This window comes from Protopterus annectens, chromosome 16.part0 (assembly GCF_019279795.1).
Source record: "Protopterus annectens isolate FY-2018-M chromosome 16.part0, PAN1.0, whole genome shotgun sequence".
Lineage (NCBI taxonomy): Eukaryota > Metazoa > Chordata > Ceratodontiformes > Protopteridae > Protopterus > Protopterus annectens.
In genome coordinates, this window is record NC_056750.1 from 840,746,469 (window position 1) to 840,769,622 (window position 23,154).

A 23,154-nucleotide genomic window follows, 5' to 3' on the forward strand; every position below is an offset into this window, starting at 1 on the left:
AAAGTACAGTTATGTGCACCTACCATAAATGTAGATGTTCGAGTGTCTTCACTGTTGCAGTCATGACTGTAGGGTTCTCCCCTGCCGACAGGCAGCCCTCGGTCGGCCAGAATCCCAAAGTCTGGGTCCAGCGTCAGCTGTTCAACCATGCTCCCTGACGTCAGAGCGCCAGGAGTACAAAGCTGACAGCCGACGCCATCTTCTCCAGTTTTTCTTGCCCCAGATGTCAGGAGTACCAAAATGAAAAAGGTCCCATAACCTTTGCAAATACACCTCAGAAAAATGGTGAAAAAAGGAAATACACAAAAGTAAAAATAAGAGGGGACAGGAGGGAGGGAAACCCAGACTGCAACAGTGAAGACACTCGAACATCTACATTTATGGTAGGTGTACACAACTGTACTATGCTCATCGTGTTTCACTGTTGCAGTCATGACTTGCAGGGTAGAATCCCAAAGCTGAAAGAAAGGGAGGTGGTCATAAAGAGGAAGGGGCAGCTAAAAGGCCCTGCAAGACTGCAGAGGCAAAGCCTGCCCTATACTTAGAGTAGAGAGGTAGATTGTAGTGCTTCGAAAAAGTATGCACTGAACTCCAAGTTGCAGCTTCCAAAATGTCTTTGGTAGGAACTCCCCTGAGGAAGGCCGCAGAAGTGGCAGCAGCTCTGGTGGAATGAGTCTGTATACTCCCTGGGATTTGCTTTCCATGGTGTGAATAACAAAATCTGATTCCATGAGCAATCCATTTAGAAATGGTCTGTTTTGAAATGGCTTTACCTTGGGAACTTGAAGCATAAGAAACAAACAATTGTTCTGATTTTCTGATGTCCTTGGTTCGGTCCAGGTAAAAACGTAATTGTCTGTGTACATCCAAGGAATGTAAGATCATTTCCCCTTTATTTTGAGGAGTGGGGAAAAAGTTGGCAAGTGAATAGTTTGATTTAAAGCCACTTTGGAAACCACCTTAGGCATGAAGGTAGGATTAGTCCTCAAAGACACCCTGTCTTGATGAAAAATAATATATGGTTCCACAGCCATAAGAGCTTGTAACTCTGAAACTCTCCTGGCAGAGGTTATGGCTAACAGGATAGCGATCTTCCAAGATAAAACTTGATGTCAGAAGAGGCAGCAGGCTCAAAAGGAGGCAAGGTTAGTTTTTCCAAAACATAGTTGAGATCCCAAGCAGGAATGGGAGGAGATCTAGGAGGTTTTAAATTCTTAGCTCCTCTGAGAAACTGTCTCATGAGCTGGTGGGAAAAGATGGGAGGGTCTGTATTATAATGAGCAGAAATAGCAGAGGCATGTATCTTAATGGAAGAGAAAGAGAGACCCTTATGTAAGAGATCTGTCAGGTAAAGTAAAATTAAAGAAATGTTAGGAAGAAGAGGATCAGAATCCTGAGCCTGCATCTAGGAACAAAATTGTTTCCATTTTCCTGCATAAGATTTTCTAGTGCTAGGACGTCTGGCTTCCAAAATGACATCCATAACCTGCTTGGGTAGGAAAGAAGAAATCAAAGGCCCTGGATTAACCAGGAAGCCAGGCTGAGAGTTCTGACATGAGAGTGTAGAACCTGACCCTGATGTTGGGACAGAAGGTTCGGAGACTGAGGTAAAACCCAAGGGGGCTCCAGGCATAGGCTTTTTAGAGTTGGATACCAAAACTGCCGAGGCCAATTTGGAGCCAGCAAGATTACCATCTTTGGCTTGTCCTGTTTTACCTTCAATAAAACCTGAGGAAAAAGAGGAAGAGGCGGAAAGGCATATCCCGAGAGGTTCCTCCAACTGAATGACAGGGCATCCACTTTCCAAGCTTCTCTGTGGAAAGTCCTGGTGCAAAAATTCTGTAGTTGATGATTGAGATGGGATGCAAAGAGGTCTATGTGAGGACATCCCCAGACTGCTGTTATCATCCTGAATATTTTGGTATCCAGCATCCACTTGTGTGGATCCGAAAGGTTTCTGCTCAGACTGTCTGCCAGAAAGTTTTGTTTCCGTGGTAGAAACTGAGCTTGAAGATCCAGATTGCAAGCTAGAGCTGTGTTCCATAGATCCATGGCTAGTCTGCAAAGGGGGTAGGAATGAGATCCCCCCTGCTTGTTTATGTACCACATAACTGTGGTGTTGTCCGTCCGTATTAGTAGTTGTCCTGGTTGTAAGATTCCTGAAGGCCAATAGAGCTTTCTGAATGGCTAACATTTCCTTTAAATTGATATGCAGGTGCTTCTGATCTTTTGTCCAAAGGCCCTGCAGACAATTGCCCTGAAAATGGGCTCCCCAAGCATAATCCAAGGAGTCCGTGGTTAGAATCTGAGTGGCAGGAGGCAGACGGAAGGGTTTCCCTTTGTTTAGAGCACATGCCCTGGACCATCAAAGAAATTCCTTTTGAAGGCAAGGAAGGACGGAGATCAGTATGTCTAAACTGTGGCAATGCTGAGACCATACACTTTTTAGGTACCACTGTATTTTCCTCATATGTAGTCTTGCATATGGTACGAGAAGGATGCAGGAAGCCATGTAACCCAAAGCCTGCAGGAATTTCCTTGCAGATAGTTGAGTTAAAGTTGCCAAGGTTCTGAAAGTTGAAGCCAGCTGTAATTGTTTTTCGGATGTGAGAAAAGCCATATGGGTTGTGGTGTTTAGAAGTGCACACAGAAAAGTTATCTGTTGTGATGGTGTCAAATTTGACTTTTTTATGTTTACAGAGAATCCCAGGAACTTGAGGAGGTTCTGTACAAATTCTAGATGCTGGAGTAAGACATCCTTGCTGTCTGCCTGAATTAGACAATCGTCCAGATAAGGGTAAATTTGAATTCCCTTCAGTCTGCAGTAAGCTACTACTGGAGCCAGGAATTTGGTGAAGACCCTGGGCGCAGTAGACAATCCAAAGGGCAGCGCAGAGAATTGAAAGTGCCTCGATCCGGCCTTGAACCTGAGGTATTTTCTGCGATCCTGCCTGATGGGAATGTGTAAATATGCCTCCTTTAAATCCAAAGTTACCATCCATGCATCCTTGGACAGCATTGAAAGTAGCTGCTGCAGAGTAAGCATCTTGAATTTTGGAATCTCTAGAAAGGTGTTCAAGACCGACAGATCCAGGATGGGTCTCCATGAGTTTTGCATCCTTGGGACTAGAAAGAGCCTAGAGTAGAAACCTTTTCCCATCTCTGAAAGTGGAACCAGTTCTATGGCATTCATAGTCAAAAGAGCCTCCATCCATTGATGTTTTGGAAGGTCTGGCCATCCGCTTGGCCTTGGCAGGGTATGAAAATGGAATTTGTAACCTCTTAAAACCACATCCAAAACCCACTTGTCTTGGGTTATTTGAGTCAAATTTTGATAAAAGAGAGAGAGTTTTCCTCCGAGAGGGGCTTCCAGGCAAGAAGTTCCTGTAGCCCAACAGAGGGAGTCATTGAGTTTGTGACCTGTCCTCTCCTCCCCTAGGGGTGGAAGCAGTCCACTCTCTTGGTCTATAAGAAGCTTGTGTTTGAGGCCTTCCTCTGGAGCGCCTATATCTACCCCTCTGAGGCCTGTCTGAAGTGGGAAAGGACCAATTTTTTGAAGGCCAATTCCTGTTAAATCTAGGTGGCTGTACTTGTAAGAAATCTTTAACTGTTTGCATGGATTTTGCCTTATCCTCCATCTTTTTAATCACCTCTTCAGCTTTTGATCCAAACAAAACATTATGCTGAACAGGAGCATCCAATAATTTAGCCTTTACTTGTTCAGGCAAATTTTGTTCCTTTAGCCATGCATGCCTTCTATTGACTGTGCCAGAGGCCGCAGCCCTACAAGAAGCCTCCAAGGCATCAAATCCACAGTGTAAACCATGCTTCCCAACTTGTTCAGTGGCATGCAATAAGTCATGTAATTCCTTATCATCTGCACAGGCAGAAATGGAAGTAAGTTTTTCTTTTAAAACAGACAAGAGAAATTGCTGGCATTTTAGCATATGAAACTGACAGTTTAAAGCCCTAATGGACAAAGTAGCAGAAGTGTACAACTTTTTGCCCAATCTTTCTAAGGATCGAGAATCCTTTTCAGTAGGAATGGGATTTTTGGCAGAAGCAGCCTTAACTCCCTTAGGACCCTGAGAAATGGTTTCAGGGTCAGCAGAAGGGTTCTTGTATAAAACTGATGGGAATCAGGAACCCTGTAATATCTATCAGGCTTCACAGGAGCAGGAGGAAAAGAGTCCAGGGTTAAGTTAGCCTCCGAAAAGGCATCATCCACAATATCCAAAACAGGAGGAATAGCCAGGGGTCTATGTTGGGGAAGAAGAAGAAATTCCCTCAGCCTTTTCTTAGATTCTGAATACTCCTGTCCTTCCCAGTGGAAATGTTCCCTCATTTCATGCAAAGTTTCCCCAAAAGAGAAATCCTCAGGGGGAGAAGCTGAAGGAATGGATTCTTCAGCATCAGAATCCTCATAAGGAGGGAAAGAATATTCCTGATCAGAAGAAGAAACTGAGGAAACAGAAGCCTGATCAGAGGAATCATAATAAACATCCTGCCTTGGCCTTTTATCTGGAGGGGGATGTGAACCCCTAATCATAGTAAGTAAATCCTCCGCCATCTTGAGTAACTGTTTCTGTGACTTGGGAGCCGGTTCAGAAGAGGCCTGTGTTGTAGTCTTTGATTTAGAAGGAGTCTTTGCCTTTGTCTTTGGCTTTGCCTTTACTAGAAGCTGAGTAGGCCTGAAAACCCCTTCGGAAGCCGGTACCTGCACAGCGGCTCCGGACCCATCCGAAGGAGCACTGTCCGAAGGTCCTGCAACAGAAATATTTAAAGGCCTAGTTGGCTCCTCATGAGAGTCCATTTCGGCCGTCTGTTCTGAAATGGCCGACGACAGGGGCTGCAAAAGCGCCCCACTGATGACGGCCGAACCTGAAGCTGGCTCCGCTTGTGTGCTATCATCAGATTTGGACCTCGGAGGCCTGTCTTTATCCTTGCGACGTTTGTGAACTCCGGTAGCCGGGACCGTATCTGACATTTTGTAGTTAAAGTGCCTACCAAAGTAATGTAAAGCAAAATCGTACCTTCGCTTAATTGCACGTTGATTGAATCTAGCACAAAACCGACAACTAGCTATGTCGTGGTCAGGGCCTAAGCAAGGAATACAGTAAGAATGAAAATCCTTATGAGGTATTTGCTTCCCACATGAAATACAATTATTAACTTTTTCTGACATCGGAGTGGAGCAAGAAAAAAGTTTCCCCAACGGGGTACTTAGCTTTGAGTGGAGAAGAAATCTTCGGACTGAAGTATATCAGAAAAATTCGTCAGGAGTCAGCCGACCGGCACTTGCAAACTGCTATCACCGCACGGCAAGAAAGACTGGAGAAGATGGCGTCGGCTGTCAGCTTTGTACTCCTGGCACTCTGACATCAGGGAGCATGGTTGAACAGCCGATGCTGGACCAAGACTTTGGGATTCTGACCGACAAGAGGGCTGCCTGCCGGCAGGGGAGAGCCCTACAGTCATGACTGCAACAGTGAAACACGATGAACATCTAGAGGGAAGGCATATAGTAGACCGGAGGGCCAATCGTGGACTAAAGCGTCCCTGGGCGACTCCCCCTGAGGGGGGATAAGTGTGAAGTAGCTGCTGCATTTGGCATTGAGGGGGCTGGCAAAAAGGTCTCAGCAAGGCGGACCCCACTTGCGGAAGATCTGCTCCGCAACTTGACAGTTCAGGGACCACTCGTGAGGCATCAGAATAGCTCTGCTTAGCCTGTCTGCGATCACATTGGACTTCCCTAGAATGTGCGTTGCTACTAGAAAATGTTGGGAAGACACTGCCCACTGCCACACTCGCATGGCCTCTCTGCAAAGGGGATATGACTTGGTTTCTCCCTGTTTATTCAGACACCACACCACCAACATATTGTCCGAGTGGATTGCAATAGTCCTGAGAGGAAGAAAACTCTGAAGTGCTTGCAACACTAGTACCACTGCTCATCTCCAGGACACTAATATGCAGATGCATCTCGTGCTCTTGCCACATGCCTTGGACTGCTCTGCCTAGATAATGCCCCCCACCCCATCTGGGAGGCATCCGTGGTCACCGTGGCAACCGGGGGCGAAGGAAAGTACAGTTTTGTACCTACCATAAATGTAGATGTCCGATAGATATGCAACTGCAGTCCTTACATATGGGTTGTCCTGCCTCAGGCAGCCCTCGGTCAGCCGGATTCCAAAGTCTGGGTCAGGCGTCGGCTGATGTCGCTTCCTCCCCGACGTCAGAGCGGCTGGGGTATAAAAGCATCAGCAGACGCCATCTTCCTCAGTGTTTCTTGCCCCAGATGCCAGGTGCCCTCCGAGGAAGGCCGAATTTAGAGCTGGATAATAAAATTCCAGACATACACAATAGCAATAAACAGATACACCATAACAGATATCCCCAGCTAAGTATAAAAGGAGGGAAGTGGACCCAATACACAGAGGGGAAGGAGGGAGGGAAAACCTGACTGCAGTTGCATATCTATCGGACATCTACATTTATGGTAGGTACAAAACTGTACTATGTCCTTCAAGAATGCAACTGCAGTCCTTACATATGGGTTGAATACCATAGCCAAGCCGGGGGTGGTAGGCTCTAAGATAAGGATGGTGTAGCTAAAATGCCCTGCAGGACTGCCGAAGCAAAGCCTGCTCGGGATCTGGAGTATAAAGGCAGGTTGTAGTGCTTGGAAAATGTATGCACGGAGCTCCATGTAGCAGCTTCTAGAATGTCCTTTGTAGCCACCCCTCTTAGGAAGGCTGTGGAGGTGGCTGCAGCTCTGGTGGAGTGTGGCCTGATATTGGCTGGTACACCCTTTCCATGGAAAGAATAACAGAATCTGATGCAATGTCCAATCCATTTTGAAATTGTTTGTTTGGAAATTGCCTTTCCTTGCACTCCAGGAGCGTATGCTACAAATAGTTAGTCAGATCTTCTGTTGGCCTTTGTTCTGTCCAAGTAGTAGCGTAGTTGTCTGTGTATGTCCAAAGTGTGCAGCAGCTTTTCCCCTTTATTTTGAGGATTGGGGAAGAAGGTGGGCAGGTGAATTGCTTGATTTAGAGACCCCCTGGATATCACGTTTGGCATAAAGGAAGGATTGGTTCTTAAAGAAACCCTGTCCTGATGAAAAATGAGAAATGGAGGTACTGCCATGAGGGCCTGTATCTCCGAAACTCTTCTTGCTGAAGTAATTGCCAACAGAAAAACTGTTTTCCAGGAAAGAAATTGCAATTCTGAAGATGCTGCTGGTTCAAAAGGAGGAAGAGTTAATTTTTCCAACACGAAGTTGAGGTCCCGTGCAGGCACTGGTGGTTTTCTGGGGGGTTTGATATTCTTTATTCCTCTTAGAAATTGTCTTAGTAAAGGGTGTGAAAACACAGGTGGATCAGTGTTGTAAGCTGCTGAAATTGCTGAAGCGTGTATTTTTATGGAAGAATAGGATAGTCCATTATGCAGCATTTCTGCCAAGTATTCCAGTATCTGTGGGATGCTCATTACTGATGCATCCTGTCCCTTGTTGGTATTCCAGATGTTGAATCTCTTCTATTTGGCTGAATAAGTCTTTCTGGTGGAAGGTCTGCGTGCTTCCAATAATATCTGTTGAACTTCCTTGGAAAGAGAGATATGGGTAGAAATCATGGAACCCTCCAGGCTGTCAGCTGCAGAGTTTGCAGGTTGGGATGAACCGTCCTGTAATTGTGCTGAGTCAAGAGTAGAGGCCATAGAGGCAGGGGCCACGGGTTGGTGCAAGTTATGCTCCTTAGTAATGGATACCAGTGCTGTCTTGGCCAATCTGGAGCTATTAAGATGCCTTTCGGTTGCTCTGCTCTGATCTTCAGTAACACCTTGGTCATTAATGGTAAAGGTGGGAATGCATATGTTGTTAGAGAGTTCCAGCTGAATGAGAGAGCATCTATTCTCCAGGCTTGTGGATGGTGTGTCCTCGAGCAGAACTTTTTCAGATGATGGTTGAGGTGGGAGGTAAAGAGGTCTATGTCTGGCCTCCCGCATGCATGAGTTATTTGAGCAAAAATGTCTGGATGCAACATCCATTCGTGCGGATCCAGGATGTTTCTGCTTAGACTGTCCGCCAGAACATTGTCCCTGCCCGGAACAAACTGGGATTGCAGCTGTATGTTCAGTTTCAGGGACTTTTTCCAAAGAGTCATTGTTAGTCTGCAAAGGGGGTAAGAATGAGTACCTCCCTGCTTGTTTATGTACCACATAACAGTGGTGTTGTCTGTCTTTATTAGCAGATGGCCTTGTTGAAGATATTTTCCGAAGGTCTCGATTGCATGAATTACTGCTAACATCTCTTTTTGATTGATGTGTAGATGTACTTCCTGGGGGGTCCATTGCCCTTGAATGCATCTGCCCTCCATGTGCGCCCCCCATCCATTGTCAGAGGCGTCTGTTGTAATGGTTTGGCTTGCTTGAGGTTTGTTGAAAGGCATACCTTTGTTTGACTGGCTTGCTTGGGCCCACCACAAAAATTCCCTTTTTAGACATGGGATGAGTGGGATAATTGCTTCTAAGTTGTGGCTGTGTTGAGACCATAGACTTTTTAGGTACCATTGCAGTTTTCTCATGTGTAGTCTTGCCAGTGGAATCAGTAGGATGCAAGATGCCATGAAACCCAGGGCCTGCATGATTTTCCTTGCAGTCATCTGGGTGAGCTTTGCTAGGCTTTTGAAGTAATGTGGTAATTGTTCTTGCTTCTCTTCTGTGAGGTAAGCCATTTGTGATTCTGTGTCTAGTTTGGCTCCTAGAAAAATTATTTGTTGGGATGGCAGTAGTCTTGATTTTTGTAAGTTGACTGTGTATCCCAAAGCCTGTAGTAAGTGAATGACATAGTTCAAGTTTCTTATCAAGGCTTGCTTGCTGTCCGCTTGTATAAGGCAGTCGTCCAGGTAAGGATATATTTGTATCCCCTGGAGTCTGCAGTGTGCAATTACTGATGCCAGGCATTTCGTGAATACTCTGGGCGCAGTAGACAAGCCAAAAGGCAATGCTGAGAATTGATAATGCTCTGACCCTGCAAGAAATCTGAGGTATCTTCTGCAACTGTGTCTGACTGGGACATGCAGGTATGCCTCCTTGAGGTCCAGAGTAACCAGCCAAGACCCCTTGCCCAGCATGGGAAGGAGTTGCTGTAGCGTCAGCATTTTGAATTTGGTACAATGAGAAAAGTGTTTAGAGCGGACAAGTCCAGTATAGGTCTCCATTGCTTTTCTTTTCTTGGAACAAGGAACAGTCTTGAGTAAAATCCCTGGCCTTGTTCCTGAGGAGGAACCTTTTCTATGGCTTTGATTTTTATCAGCTTTGAAACTTGTTCGAATGCCTCTGCCCTTTGATTCTGTGGCAGGCTTGGCATGCCTTGTCTTGTTGGTAAAGTATGGAAGTGGAACCTGTAGCCTTGGTCTATTATGTCCAGAATCCATTTGTCCTTTGTTAAGATGTGCCAATTTTTTGAAAATAAGGATAATTTTCCGCCTAAAGGTGCTTCTCTTTGAGCCTTGGTCGGCTGTGTCAAAGTCAAGTCATTGTGATTGTCCCTGTGGAGCAGGGGATGTCCCTGCGCCATATCTCTGGTTCGTTGGTTGCCATTGGCGTCCTCTGTAGGAGCCTCTGTATTGCCCTCTTCCTCGGGTACGCCTGTTTTTTCCCCTTTGAAACTTGTCAGTGTCTGGAAAGGACCAATTCTTAGAAGGCCAATTCCTGCTGAACCTTGGTGGCTGAACCTGGAGGAAATCCTTGACTGTTTGCACTGATTTAGCCTTTTCCTCAATTGATTTCAGCACATCCTGAGCATTAGCACCAAATAGCTTGTGTTTTTCCAGAGGAGCATCTAGAAGCTTTACTTTAACATGATCTGGCAATGCCTGTTCTTTCAACCATGCATGTCTACGAATGACTGCCCCTGTCATAGCTGCCCTACATGAAGCTTCCAATGCATCATAACCACACTGAAGAAAATGATTGCTAACCTGCTGAGTGTTATGGACCAAGTCCTGCAAGGCCTTTCTATCTAAAGGCTCAGGAGAGGCTAACTTTTTCTGCAAATCATCCATCAAGAAATCCTGATACTGAAACATATGAAAAAGGCAATTAAGGGCTCTCATGGCAAGAGTGGTGGAGGTATAAACTTTTTTGCCCCACCTCTCCAGGGACCTAGCTTCCCTGTCTGAGGGCAAAGGATTTTTGGCCGTGGATGTGGCCACCCCTTTGGGCCCCTGGGAAATTGTTTCTAGATCAACAGCATGGGCCTTAAAGAAATGTTTGAGAGTTTCAGGAACCCTGTAGTATCTGTCCGGCTTGACAGGAGCAGGGGGGAGAGAATCAGGGGAAGCACTCGAATCTGAGCACACATCATCCAGTACATCTAACACTGGAGGGATAGCTAAAGGCCTGTGTTGGGGAAGCTTAAGGAAGGTACGAAGCCATTTCCTGGAGTCGGAGAATTCCTGACCTTGCCACTGAAAATGCTCTCTCATGGAGTGGAGAATTTCCCCAAAAGAAATATCCTCAGGAGGAGAGGCAGAAGGAATAGATTCCTCCGCATCAGAATCCTTGTAGGCCTGGAAGGACTCTTCCTGGATATCTGAGTGATCAGAGACAACAGAGGCTTCATCTGAAGAAAGGGTGTCTGTATGCTCAACCCTGGGCCTTTTGTCAGAAGGTGGCTGAGAACCTCTGTCAGGATGGGCCTGGGAGCCTCTGATTAAGGAAATTAAATCTGCAGCTAGAGTCATGATTTGTTTGTCAGTAGTGGGCTGAGGCAAAACTTTAGGAGGGTGAGACTTAGCCTGGCTGGCAGCCTTAGCACGTGTGTAGGCCTTGACAGACACAGACATAGGGGGCCTAGCTGCCCCACGTGCTGGAGTCACCTTGTCCACCGGAACGGTCTCAGGCAAATCTTGGGCTTCAGTCTCTGGAGGAAAATCAACAACCGGCACCGGCGCAGGCTCCGGGGCCAGAGTGATCGGTAAAGCAGTGTTGTCGGTCCGGAGCAGTGGAACAACCGCCTCAGAAGAGACCGATGCACTCGCGGAAGTTTTTGGCGTGGTGTTGGTGGAAGTCGCGGGCCAAGAATGTCGGTCCCGGTCTTCCCGTTTTTTGGAAATATGTGGTGTCGGTTTTTCTGACGGCATGGTATAAGAATATTTATCGCCAAAAAAGTCTTCAGCAAACTCTGCCCGGCGCCTGAGAGTGCGCTTATTGAAGCAAGCACAGGCAGCACAGGCCGAGACGTCATGGTTGGGTCAAGGCAGGGGAGGCAGTAAGAATGGAAGTCCTTATGAGGTATTTGTTTACCACAAGACAAACAGTTATTAACTTTTTCAGTTTTTTCTGACATCGGCCGAGGCAAGAAAAGGTTCCCCAACGGGGTACTTAGCTTTTTGATGACTTCGGATACGTAAAACACAGGAGCTGACCGACCGGCACTTGCGAACTGCTTCTGCTTCGGGCACCGCACGGCAAGAAAGACTGAGGAAGATGGCGTCGGCTGATGCTTTTATACCCCAGCCGCTCTGATGTCGGGGAGGAGGCAACATCAGCCGACGCCGGACCCAGACTTTGGAATTCGGCCGACCGAGGGCTGCCTGAGGCAGGACAACCCATATGTAAGGACTGCAGTTGCATTCTTGAAGGATATCATAGGGCTTTCCCGCACTGAGGTTGCCGGTGTGAAGCCACCAACTGAGATCCTGTTTGCACCTGTCTGTGAGTAGAATAGGGTGAGAAAGTTGAAGAGACCACTGGGTGAAGAGTAGCCACTGAAGGAGCCTCATATGTAACCTTGCCAGAGGGACTAACATAATCGTAGCAGCCACTGTCCCCAACAATTGGAGGACACATCTTGCCTTCACTCTTCTCGGAGGGAGCAAAGCGTAAACCTGTTGTTGTAGGACTCTGGTTCTTTCCTGTGGTAGAAATGCCCGCATGAGGACGGAGTCTAATTCGGCGCCTATAAAAGTGACACGCTGTCAGGGCAACAAGGCAGATTTTTCCCAGTTCAAAGTGATGCCCAACTGTTGACATAGGTTGATAGTAGCGTCCCTGGTCTGAAGTAGTAGATGCCTGGTGGTGGCAGTAAGGAGCCAGTCGTCCAGGTATGGAAACACTTGGAATCCCTGACGTCTCAAGTGAGCAGTCACCACTGCCATGCATTTGGTAAACACCCTGGGGGCTGTGGTGAGATCACAGGGCAGGGCTCAAAACTTAAAAGTGACCGTCTCCCAGCCAGAAGCGTAGGTGACTTCTGGATGCCCTGTCCATCTTTATGTGGTAGTAAGCATCCTTGAGGTCGATGGAGCACATCCACACTTCTTTTCTCAACAATGGGAGAATAGACTGCAACGTGACCATTCGGAATTTGGACTTTTGCACATGGGTGTTCAATCAGCTGAGATCCAAAATGGGTCTCAGGTCCCCTGTCCTTTTCGGCACCAAAAAGAATCTAGAGTAAGTCCCTAACCCGATCTGGTCTGAGGGGACATGGTGGATGGCTCCTTTTTCTAGCAGCTTTGAAACTTCTGAAGCTGCGTAATCCCTTTGACTGGGTGGAACATCTGGGATTTTCTTGATTGGAGGGGGATTTGATGAGAAGGGAACAACATATCCTCTGGAAATTATTCGTAGAATCCATTCGTCCTGGGTGATATCTTGCCAGGCCTCTGGGTATAATGAGATTCGACCCCCGACTGGCTCCAGAAATGCACAGTCAGGCCTCCCATCAGGAGCTGCGGTAGGAAGAACCACGAAAGGAACTGCAGTCTCCCGAGTTGCGAGGGCCTCCTCTGCCCCTAGGGAGGCGTTTTCCTGAATAACCACCCTCTCCCCTGCCTGGGGGGGGGGGGGGGCTCACCTTGTGCACTGGGAAAAAAACTCTGATTTCTTGAACAACATTTTGCCACCCCTCTGGGCCTTGGGATAAGGCCTAGAGGGAAGGGAAAACAGACTCCTATGGCAGACAGAGTTTTCCCCACTTGCTCACACCTAGTGAAAGTGTCTTTCACCTTGGTTCTGAACAAAGAGGAACCATCAAACGGGTCGTCGGTGAATGAAGACTTTAAGGCCTCTGCAAAATGACAAAGGCGCATCCAGGCCTGCCTCCTAAGAGCAACTCCTGAACTTGCTGCACTACTCGCCCCCTCGACTGTGTAGGAGATCAGCCTCATGGAGGAGTTTGCAATAGAATTGAGGGTAGACATATGAGTGTTGACCTTCTGGGCCACCACCTCAGAAACGTTACCCCGTGAGAGTATCTCCAAGCTCCTTTAGGAGATCTCTCTGGAGACATGTAAAGTGTGATAATTCAGTGACCATAAGGTAAAGGTCGCTGAAGAAAACGTACGCTTCCTGTACCAGTCCATAGTCCTAGACTCCTTGTTAGGGGGATGGACGGTAAGTCTCAGCTAATTCCTTCTGGGTGGCAGCTGCCACCACCATGGCATCCACAGGGACTCCCTTGGATAGAAATTCCTTATCAAGAGGGGCAGACAAAAACTTATTGGGTCTCCTGGGGACTGGTTCCACAGAGTCAGGGGTTTCCCACACTCTTCGACAAACCAAATCCAGAAGCTCGTTGAAGGGTGGAGATACTGAGGAGGCGGATGGCTGAGCACCAAAGGCCTTCAGGAAGACAGACTCCTCTTCGAAGGGGGCTTTGGATGGCCAGTCACCTCTTTACTTCAAAATCTCTAGGATGTCAGAGAAAAAAACATCCTCATAGGATGACTTAGGGACCCCCCCTCCGATTCCTCGAGGTCAGTGTCTGACGTGAGAGACTCATCCTAGGAATCTATGTGCTCCCTCTTGCACGTTTTCTTTCTGGGTGGCTCCTCAGGCAAAAACTCTGAGGGGCCCTCAGAAATATGGAGACTACTTGTGGAGGTAACCCGAGGCCTTGTGGCTCCACTGTCCAGAGATAGATGGCGATCAGAGACCTGCAACGGTGTTGTAGGGGACAGAGTGACCGACCCGTATGATGCCGTTGACAACCTGGTCAGCACGCTCCGCATGGCCTCGAAGGCTGGTCCTCCCAGATCCGAAGAACGACCAGCCTTCGAAGCTGAGACAGGAGTCAGGCTTCCCCACGCCGAAGCACCAAGAGGGCGACTAGGAGTCAAGAGGTGTCCCGAAGCCTCTCCCTCGGGATCGACCAATAAATCCTGAGTCCTGAACCCCGTGGACAGAGCCAATGGGGTCGGAGCTGACGTCGGAACAGATAAGCCAAGAGGGGCTGTTGGAACTTACCTAGGGACATCACATGGAGTCGAGCACTCCGGCTCTGAAAGCGGAGATGTGCTCGGAGGAGGAAGTATCGATGTAGGTTGAGGGACCGGCTCCGGAGCCGACTGGGTCTGAGCAGAGAACAATTTAGCCAGTACCGGTGACTGAAGTCTCTGCACCACTCTATCGACGTCCACATCCGATAAGGTCATGGAAAATTTGGAGGATAGGGAAGGAAATCGAGACCTCCTCTCTGAAGGAGGCCTGCGAGGAGGAGATACCGGCCTAATGCTAGGCGACCGGCTCCGAACAGGCTCCAAGAAAATTGGAGCCAAAGCAGGTTCCATAAAGTACAGTTGTGTACACTTACCATAAATGTAGATGTTCGAGTGTCTTCACTGTTGCAGTCATGACTGTAGGGTTCTCCCCTGCCGGCAGGCAGTCCTCAGTCGGCCAGAATCCCAAAGTCTGGGTCCGGCGTCGGCTGTTCAGCCATGCTCCCTGACGTCAGAGCGACAGGAGTACAAAGCTGACAGCAGACGCCATGTTCTCCAGTTTTTCTTGCCCCAGATGTCAGACGTTCCAAAATGAGTAAGGACCCATACCCTTTGCAAAGGCACCTCAGAAGAAGGGTGAAAAAAGGAACCACACAAAAGAAAAAATAAGAGGGGACAGGAGGGAGGGAAACCCAGACTGCAACAGTGAAGACACTCAAACATCTACATTTATGGTAAGTGTACACAACTGTACTATGCTCATCGTATTTCACTGTTGCAGTCATGACTGTAGGGTAGAATCCCAAAGCAGAATGAAAGGGAGGTGGTCATAAAGTAGAGGGGGCGGCTATAAGACCCTGCAAGACTGCAAAAGCAAAGCCTGCCCTAGACTTAGAGTAGAGAGGTAGATTGTAGTGCTTGGAAAAAGTATGCACTGAACTCCAAGTTGCAGCTTCCAAAATGTCTTTGGTAGGAACTCCCCTGAGGAAAGCAGCTGAAGTAGCAGCAGCTCTGGTAGAGTGAGTCCCTATACTCCCTGGGATTTGCTTTCCATGGTGTGAATAGCAAAATCTGATTCCATGAGCAATCCATTTAGAAATGGTCTGTTTTGAAATGGCTTTACCTTGGGAACTTGAAGCATAAGAAACAAACAATTGCTCTGATTTCCTGATGTCCTTGGTTCTGTCCAGGTAAAAACGTAGTTGTCTATGTATGTCCAAGGAATGTAAGATCCTTTCCCCTTTATTTTGAGGAGTGGGGAAAAAAGTTGGCAAGTAAATAGTTTGATTTAAAGCCACTTTGGAAACCAGCTTAAGCATGAAAGTAGGATTAGTCCTTAAAGACACCCTGTCTTGATGAAAAATAATATAAGGTTCTACAGCCATAAGAGCTTGCAACTCTGAAACTCTCCTGGCAGAGGTCAGAGCTAACAGGATGGCTGTCTTCCAAGATAAAAACTAGATGTCAGATGTAGCAGCAGGCTCAAAAGGAGGTAAGGTGAGCTTTTCCAAAACATAGTTGAGATCCCAAGCAGGAATGGGAGGAGATCTTAAGTTCTTAGCTCCTCTGAGAAACTGTCTCATGAGCTGGTGGGAAAAGATTGGAGGGTCTGTATTATAATGAGCAGAGGCATGAATCTTTATGGAAGAGAAAGAGAGACCCTTATGTAAGAGGTCTGTCAGGTAAAGTAAAATCTGAGGAATTTTAGGAATAAGAGGATCAGAATCCTGAGCCTCCATCCAGGAACAAAATCTTTTCCATTTTCCTGCATAAGATTTTCTAGTGCTAGGACATCTGGCTTCTAAAATGACGTCCATAACCTGCTTGGGTAGGAGAGAAAGATTCAAAGACCCTGGATTAACTAGGCCGCCAGGCTGAGAGTTTTGACATGGGAGTGTAGAACCTGACCCTAGTGTTGGGACAGAAGGTTCGGACTCTGCGGTAAAACCCAAGGGGGCTCCAGACAAAGGTTTTTCAGTGTTGGGTACCAAAACTGTCGAGGCCAATTTGGGGCCAGCAAGTTTATCATCTTGGGCTTGTCCTGTTTGATCTTTAATAATACTCGTGGAAGAAGAGGAAGAGGCAGAAAGGCATATCCCGAGAGGTTTCTCCAACTGAATGATAGTGCATCCACTTTCCAAGCTTTTTCGTGGAAAGTCCTGGTGCAAAAAATCTGTAGTTGATGATTGAGGTGGGATGCAAAGAGGTCTATGAGGGGACATCCCCAGACTGCAGTAATCATCTTGAATATTTCGGTGTCCAGCATCCATTCGTGTGGGTCAGAAAGATTTCTGCTCAGACTAGGGCTGTGTTCCAAAGATCCATGGCTAGTCTGCAAAGGGGATAGGAATGAGATCCCCCTTGCTTGTTTATGTACCACATAACTGTGGTGTTGTCTGTCCGTATCAGTAGTTGTCCTGGTTGTAGAAGATTCCTGAAGGCCAATAGAGCTTTCTGTATGGCTAACACTTCCTTTAAATTGATATGCAGGTGCTTCTGATCCTTTGTCCAAAGACCCTGCAGACAGTTGCCCTGAAAATGGGCTCCCCATGCATAATCTGAGGCATCCGTGGTCAGTATCTGAGTGGCAGGAGGCAGACAGAAGGATTTTCCTTTGCTTAGAGTACATGCCTTGGACCACCAAAGGAATTCCTTTTGAAGACAAGGCAGGATGGAGATCAGTATGTCTAAACTGTGGCAATGCTGAGACCATACACTTTTTAGGTACCACTGTATTTTCGTCATATGTAGTCTGGCGTATGGTACGAGAAGGATGCAGGAGGCCATGTAACCCAAAGCCTGCAGGAATCTCCTTGCAGATAGCTGAGTTAAAGTTGCCAAGGTTTTGAAAGTTGAGGCCAGCTGTAATTGTTTTTCGGATGTCAGAAATGCCATCTGGGTTGTTGTGTTTAGAGAAGCGCCCAGAAAAATTATCTGTTGTGAGGGTGTCAAGTTTTACTTTTTTATGTTTACAGTGAATCCCAGGAACTTGAAAAGATTCTGAACAAACTCTAGATGCTGAAGTAAGACATCCTTGCTGTCTGCCTGAATAAGACAGTCGTCCAGATAAGGGTAAATTCGAATTCCCTTGAGTCTGCAATAAGCTACTACTGGAGCCAGGCATTTGGTAAAGACCCTGGGCGCAGCAGACAATCCAAAGGGCAGAGCAGAGAATTGATAGTGCCTCGATCCGGCCTTGAACCTGAGGTATTTTCTGCATTCCTGCCTGATGGGAATGTGTAAATATGCCTCCTTTAAATCCAAAGTCACCATCCATGCATTTTTGGTCAGCATTGGAAGTAGCTGTTGTAGAGTAAGCATCTTGAATTTTGGTATCTCTGGAAAAGTGTTCAAGACTGACAGATCCAGAATGGGTCTCCATGAATTTTGCTTCCTGGGGACTAGAAAGAGCCTTGAGTAAAAACCTTGTCCCATTTCTGAAAGTGGAACTAGTTCTATGGCTTTCATAGCCAAGAGAGCTTCCACCTGGTTTAAGGTCTCTGACCATTGATGTTATGGAAGATCTGGCCATCCGCTTGGCCTTGGTAGGGTATGAAAATGGAATTTGTAACCTCTTGAAACCACATCCAGAACCCACTTGTCTTGGGTTATATGAGTCCAATTTAGGTGAAAAAGAGAACGTTTTCCTCCGAGAGGGGCTTCCAGGCAAGAAGTTCCTGCAGCCCAACAGAGGGAGTCACTGAGTCCGTTTCCTATGAGTTTGCGACCTGTCCTCTCCTCCCCTAGGGGTGGAAGCAGTCCACTGTCTTGGTCTATAAGAGGCTTGCGTTTGAGGCCTTCCTCGGGAGCGTCTATATCTACCCCTCTGAGGCCTGTCTGAATTGGGAAAGGACCAATTGTTTGTAGGCCAATTCCTACTAAATCTGGGTGGCTGTACTTGTAAGAAATCTTTAACTGTTTGCATGGATTTTTCCTTGTCCTCCATCTTTTTAATCACCTCTTCAGCTTTAGATCCAAACAAAACATTATGCTGAACAGGAGCATCCAATAATTTAGCTTTTACTTGATCTGGCAAATTTTGTTCCTTTAACCATGCATGCCTTCTAATTACTGTGCCAGAGGCAGCAGCCCTTCAAGAAGCATCCAAGGCATCAAATCCACAGTGTAAACCATGCTTTCCAACTTGTTCAGTGGCATGCATTAAGTCATGTAACTCCTTATCATCTGCATAGGCGGAAATGGAAGTTAGCTTCTGTTTTAGAACAGACAGGAGAAATTGCTGGTATTTCAGCATATGAAACTGACAGTTTAAAGCCCTAATAGATAAAGTAGAAGAAGTGTACACTTTTTTGCCCCATCTTTCTAAAGATCTGGAATCCTTTTCAGTGGGAATGGGGTTTTTAGCAGAAGCGGCCTTTACGCCCTTAGGACCCTGAGAAATGGTTTCAGGGTCAGCAGTAGGATTCTTGTATAAAAACTGATGGGAATCAGGAACCCTATAGTATCTGTCTGGCTTAACAGGAGCTGGAGGAAAAGAATCAGGAGTTAAGTTAGCCTCTGAAAAGGCATCATCCACAATATCTAAAATAGGAGGAATAGCCAGGGGTCTATGCTGGGGAAGAAAATCCCTTAGTCTTTTCTTGGATTCTGAATACTCCTGTCCTTCCCAGTGGAGATGTTCCCTCATATCATGCAAAGTTTCCCCAAAAGAGAAATCCTCAGGGGGAGAAGCTGAAGGAATGGATTCCTCAGCATCGGAATCCTCATAAGGAGGGAAAGAATATTCCTGGTCAGAAGAGGAAACTGAAGAAACAGAAGCCTGATCAGAGGAGTCATAATAAACTTCCTGCCTTGGCCTTTTATCTGGAGGGGGATGTGAACCCCTAATCATAGTAAGTAAGTCCTCCGCCATCTTAAGTAACTGTTTGAGACTTGGGAGCCAGATCAGAAGAGGCCTGGGCTGCAGTCTTTGATTTGGAAGGAGTCTTTGCCTTTGTCTTTGGCTTTGCCTTTATTAGAAGCAGAGTAGGCCTGAAAACCCCTTCGGAAGCTGGTACCTGCACAGCGGCTCCGGACCCATCCGAAGGAGCATTGTCCGAAGGTCCTGCAACAGAAATATTCAAAGGCCTAGTTGGCTCCTCGTGGGAGTCCGTTTCGGCTATCTGTTCCGAACTGGCCGATGACAGGGGCTGCAAAAGCGCCTGACAACGGCCGAACCTGAAGCTGGCGCATGCTTGTGCGATATAGTCTGATTTGGACCTCGGAGGCCTGTCTTTGTCCTTGCGTCTTTTGTGAACTCCGGTAGCGGGAACCGTATCTGACAACATTTTGTAATTAAAATGCCTACCGAAGTAATGAAAAGCAAAATCATACCTTCGCTTAATTGTACGTTGATTGAATCTAGCACAAAACCAACAACTAGCTACGTCGTGGTCAGGGCCTAAGCAAGGAATACAGTAAGAATGAAAATCCTTATGGGGTATTTGCTTCCCACATGAAATACAATTATTAACTTTTTCTGACATAGGACTGCAGCAAGAAAAAAGTTTCCCCAACGGGGTACTTAGCTTTGAGTAGGAGAAGAAAGTCTTCGGACTGAAGTTTATTTAGAAAAAATTGAGAGGAGTCAGCCGACCGGCACTTGCGAACTGCTATCACCGCACGGCAAGAAAGACTGGAGAACATGGTGTCAGCTGTCAGCTTTGTACTCCTGGCGCTCTGACGTCAGGGAGCATGGCTGAACAGCCGACGCCGGACCCAGACTTTGGGATTCTGGCCGACCAAGGACTGCCTGCCGGCAGGGGAGAACCCTACAGTCATGACTGCAACAGTGAAACACGATGAACATCCACTGACACTTCCTGCAGCCCCGAGGACAATAGCGCCAAGGATGTCGATGAAGATTTCGCTATTTTCTCCGGCGGCTCCGAGGATACTGATGGAGCTGGGTATCGCTTTTTTTGCCTTGGAAGATTTTGCCTTAGAGCTGGAAGCACTCTCCAGGCCCTCCTCGAAGGGGGGTTTCAGAAGTCCCTTCAAAATCAATTTGTTCTTCCTTTCCTGAAGAACACGCGGGCTAAAGGCATGACAAAAACAACACAATTCCGAGAGATGAATCGCTCCCAGACAGTACACACAGAGTGTCCATCAGTGATGGACATCTTATAACTGCACTTGGAGCACTTCTTGAAGCCCGAGGGCTTATGCTGCTTAGTATCTTTGGACATAGTTACCACAAACAGCAAGTAACTAACTCAAAATTAGACTAACGGCTAAACAGTCACAAGCGCAGGAACAAGCCAAACAACAAACAGAACACCACAAAGACCTCTAACTCAAATGATCCTTAGACACAAATACAAGGGGGGAGGACTAATTCCTCTAATTTAAACGGTTTTATTCCAAGGGAAGGATTTAGAACACAAGGAAAGCAAGGGGACAGACTAGGTCCTCTAACTGAAATGGGCCCAACCCGTTGGAAACAGCTAGTGGGATACCACAGCAGACTCTATAAAGAAAACGCAACTTTTCCACAGTACGGTCAAGAACACACACAATAGCTATTAAAATAGCTTTTTTTTTGCAAAAAACTTCTCTGATATAAGAAAAGGGTACTTCGCCACAGCTAAGAGCGAGACCACATCCGAGCTACACAAGCGGCAAACGAGATCTAGGGATAGAGAGCAGTGCAGCATGGGATACCATCTTAGCCTAGCCAATAGAAAGACTTTGAGCTAAAAAGTATGGCCGAACCCACGGGTAATAATGTAGGTGAGATAGGACTACATAACATCACTTGTTTCCATAATAAATGTTCAGGCGGTTCTTAACATAGGTTATCTGATGATTCGCTAATACATTTTGATAATCCCAAACATTCCCAGAGAAAGTAGTCCCTAAATGTCCTGGATACCTGAATAATATATCCTCTTAAATATCTATAAGAGACACTGTACAAGTTCAGATATGTTAGTCTTTCACAATAACTTAAGATTCTCATCCATGGGTGTCCTTGGTATATTTCCGCTGCACTCTTTCCAGTTTACTCATGCTTGTTTTCCTATAGGGTTTCCATATTCCATACTCAAGTTTGGGTCTAATGTAACTAACAAACAATGACTTCATTAGGTTTGATTTCCTAGATTTTATAAATCTTTTTATACAACCTATAGTTCTAGAACTATCATTAGCCAATTGGTTGACATGATTAGACATGTTGTCTTTCTCCATCTGGTTCAACTTTTTGGTTATAAGATCCGAGGCCGGTCATTTCTCAAAGATTTCAGCTCACCAAGCTCTGCCTCCCCTACTCACAATACCTCAAACTGAGTGTGCCTTCCACCCCTTCTCTCTAAATCTGCATAAGGCACTAGCCTAAAAGAAGAGAAACTATGGATTTCAGCAGAAAAGGAAAACAAACTCGTCCACTGTAATATCTTATGATGAATGGCTTGCCATTATTGGTGGGGGCAGGTAGGAAGAATGAACCAGACGGAGAAAGAAAACAAGGACCTATCCTTATAGTGAGTACATAATTTCATATTCAATATTGTCTTTTCTGTTTGGCTTCAACCTACTGGAGTCCTACAGAGTCCCTGGCTACATAACACCCCTGGGAAGTTCTAAGGAAGGATACTTTACAATACAATGGAACCAAATGAGGCCTTGTACCTAGACAATGTCCAGCTTGTAGTGAGATGCAATTGAGTGTGAGGACCTACCCAAGTAGCAGCTGCAAACAATTCATCTAAAGACGCTCTGGAAAAAAAAAAGGCATGAAAAGTACAGTTGTGTACACTTACCATAAATATAAATGTTCGAGTGCATTCACTGTTGCAGTCATCACATTTGGGTTATCTCAGCCAGGGTAGCCCTCAGCCGGCCTGAATACCAGGCTTAGTATTTCTGCCTCGGTTGCTGTCGCTTGAGGACTGACCACGTCGTCAGTAGTATAAAGTAAGGCAGCCGATGCCATTACATCAGTTTTTCTTGCCCTAACCTGTCAGGAGCCCCCAAAGTAGGAGGCCAGGTTCTGGTGGAAGAACCCACCAGTGGAAAATAAATACCAATATGTCCCTTGTAAGGAAAGAAAGAGAATAAAGGGGGATGGAGGGAGGGAAACCAGGACTGCAACAGTGAATACACTCGAACATCTACATTTATGGTTAGTGTACATAACTGTACTATGATGTTCTTCATGTTTCACTGTTGCAGTCATCACATTTGGGTAGATTCCTAAAGCGGAGGAAATGGGTGGTGGCAGTCAAGGAAACTAGGGGCTGGCTAGGATGCCCTGCAAAACTGCGGAGGCAAACCCTGCCCTGGATTTGGAGGAGAGAGGTAGGTGGTAATACTTGGTAAAAGTGTGAGCAGATGTCCAGGTGGCAGCCTCAAGGATGTCCCTGGTGGGGAATCCTCTTAGGAAAGCTGCAGAGGTGGAGGCTGCTCTGGTGGAGTGTGTCCTGACCCCCCTGGTGGGGGAGGCTTTCCATGCTGTTTGTAGCAGAAACTGATGCAGTGTGCTATCCATTTGGAAATGGTTTGCTTGGAGATGGCTTTGCCTTCTGCCCCTGTAGCAAAGCTAACCAGCAATTGAACAGACTTTCTGAAGGATTTAGTCCTGTCTAGATAGAATCTGAGCTGTCTGTGCACATCTAGAGAGTGAAGAATCCTTTCCCCCTTGTTCTGGGTGTTAGGAAAGAAGATGGGCAGATGAATGGATTGGTTGACAGCCACACTGGATACCACCTTGGGCATGAAGTTTGGGTTAGTTCTGAGAGATACCATGTCTGCATGGAAAATGATGAAGGGTTCTACAGTCATGAGTGCATGCAGCTCAGAGACTCTTTTGGCTGAAGTGATGGCTAGAAGGAAAGCTGACTTCCAGGAGAGACATTTTAGCTCTGCAGCAGAAGCTGGTTCGAAATGGGGCAAAGTGAGCTTTTCCAAGACAAAGTTAAGGTCC

At 46.6% G+C, this 23,154-nt stretch overlaps 1 protein-coding gene across 1 annotated transcript in view; it reads right to left on the bottom strand.

The window, feature by feature from the left end:
• The window catches only part of NUP214 (nucleoporin 214), a 3,229,616-nt gene that overhangs the window by 1,467,469 nt on the left and 1,738,993 nt on the right, over window positions 1-23,154 (bottom strand). The gene's annotated exons all lie outside the window — the stretch shown is intronic.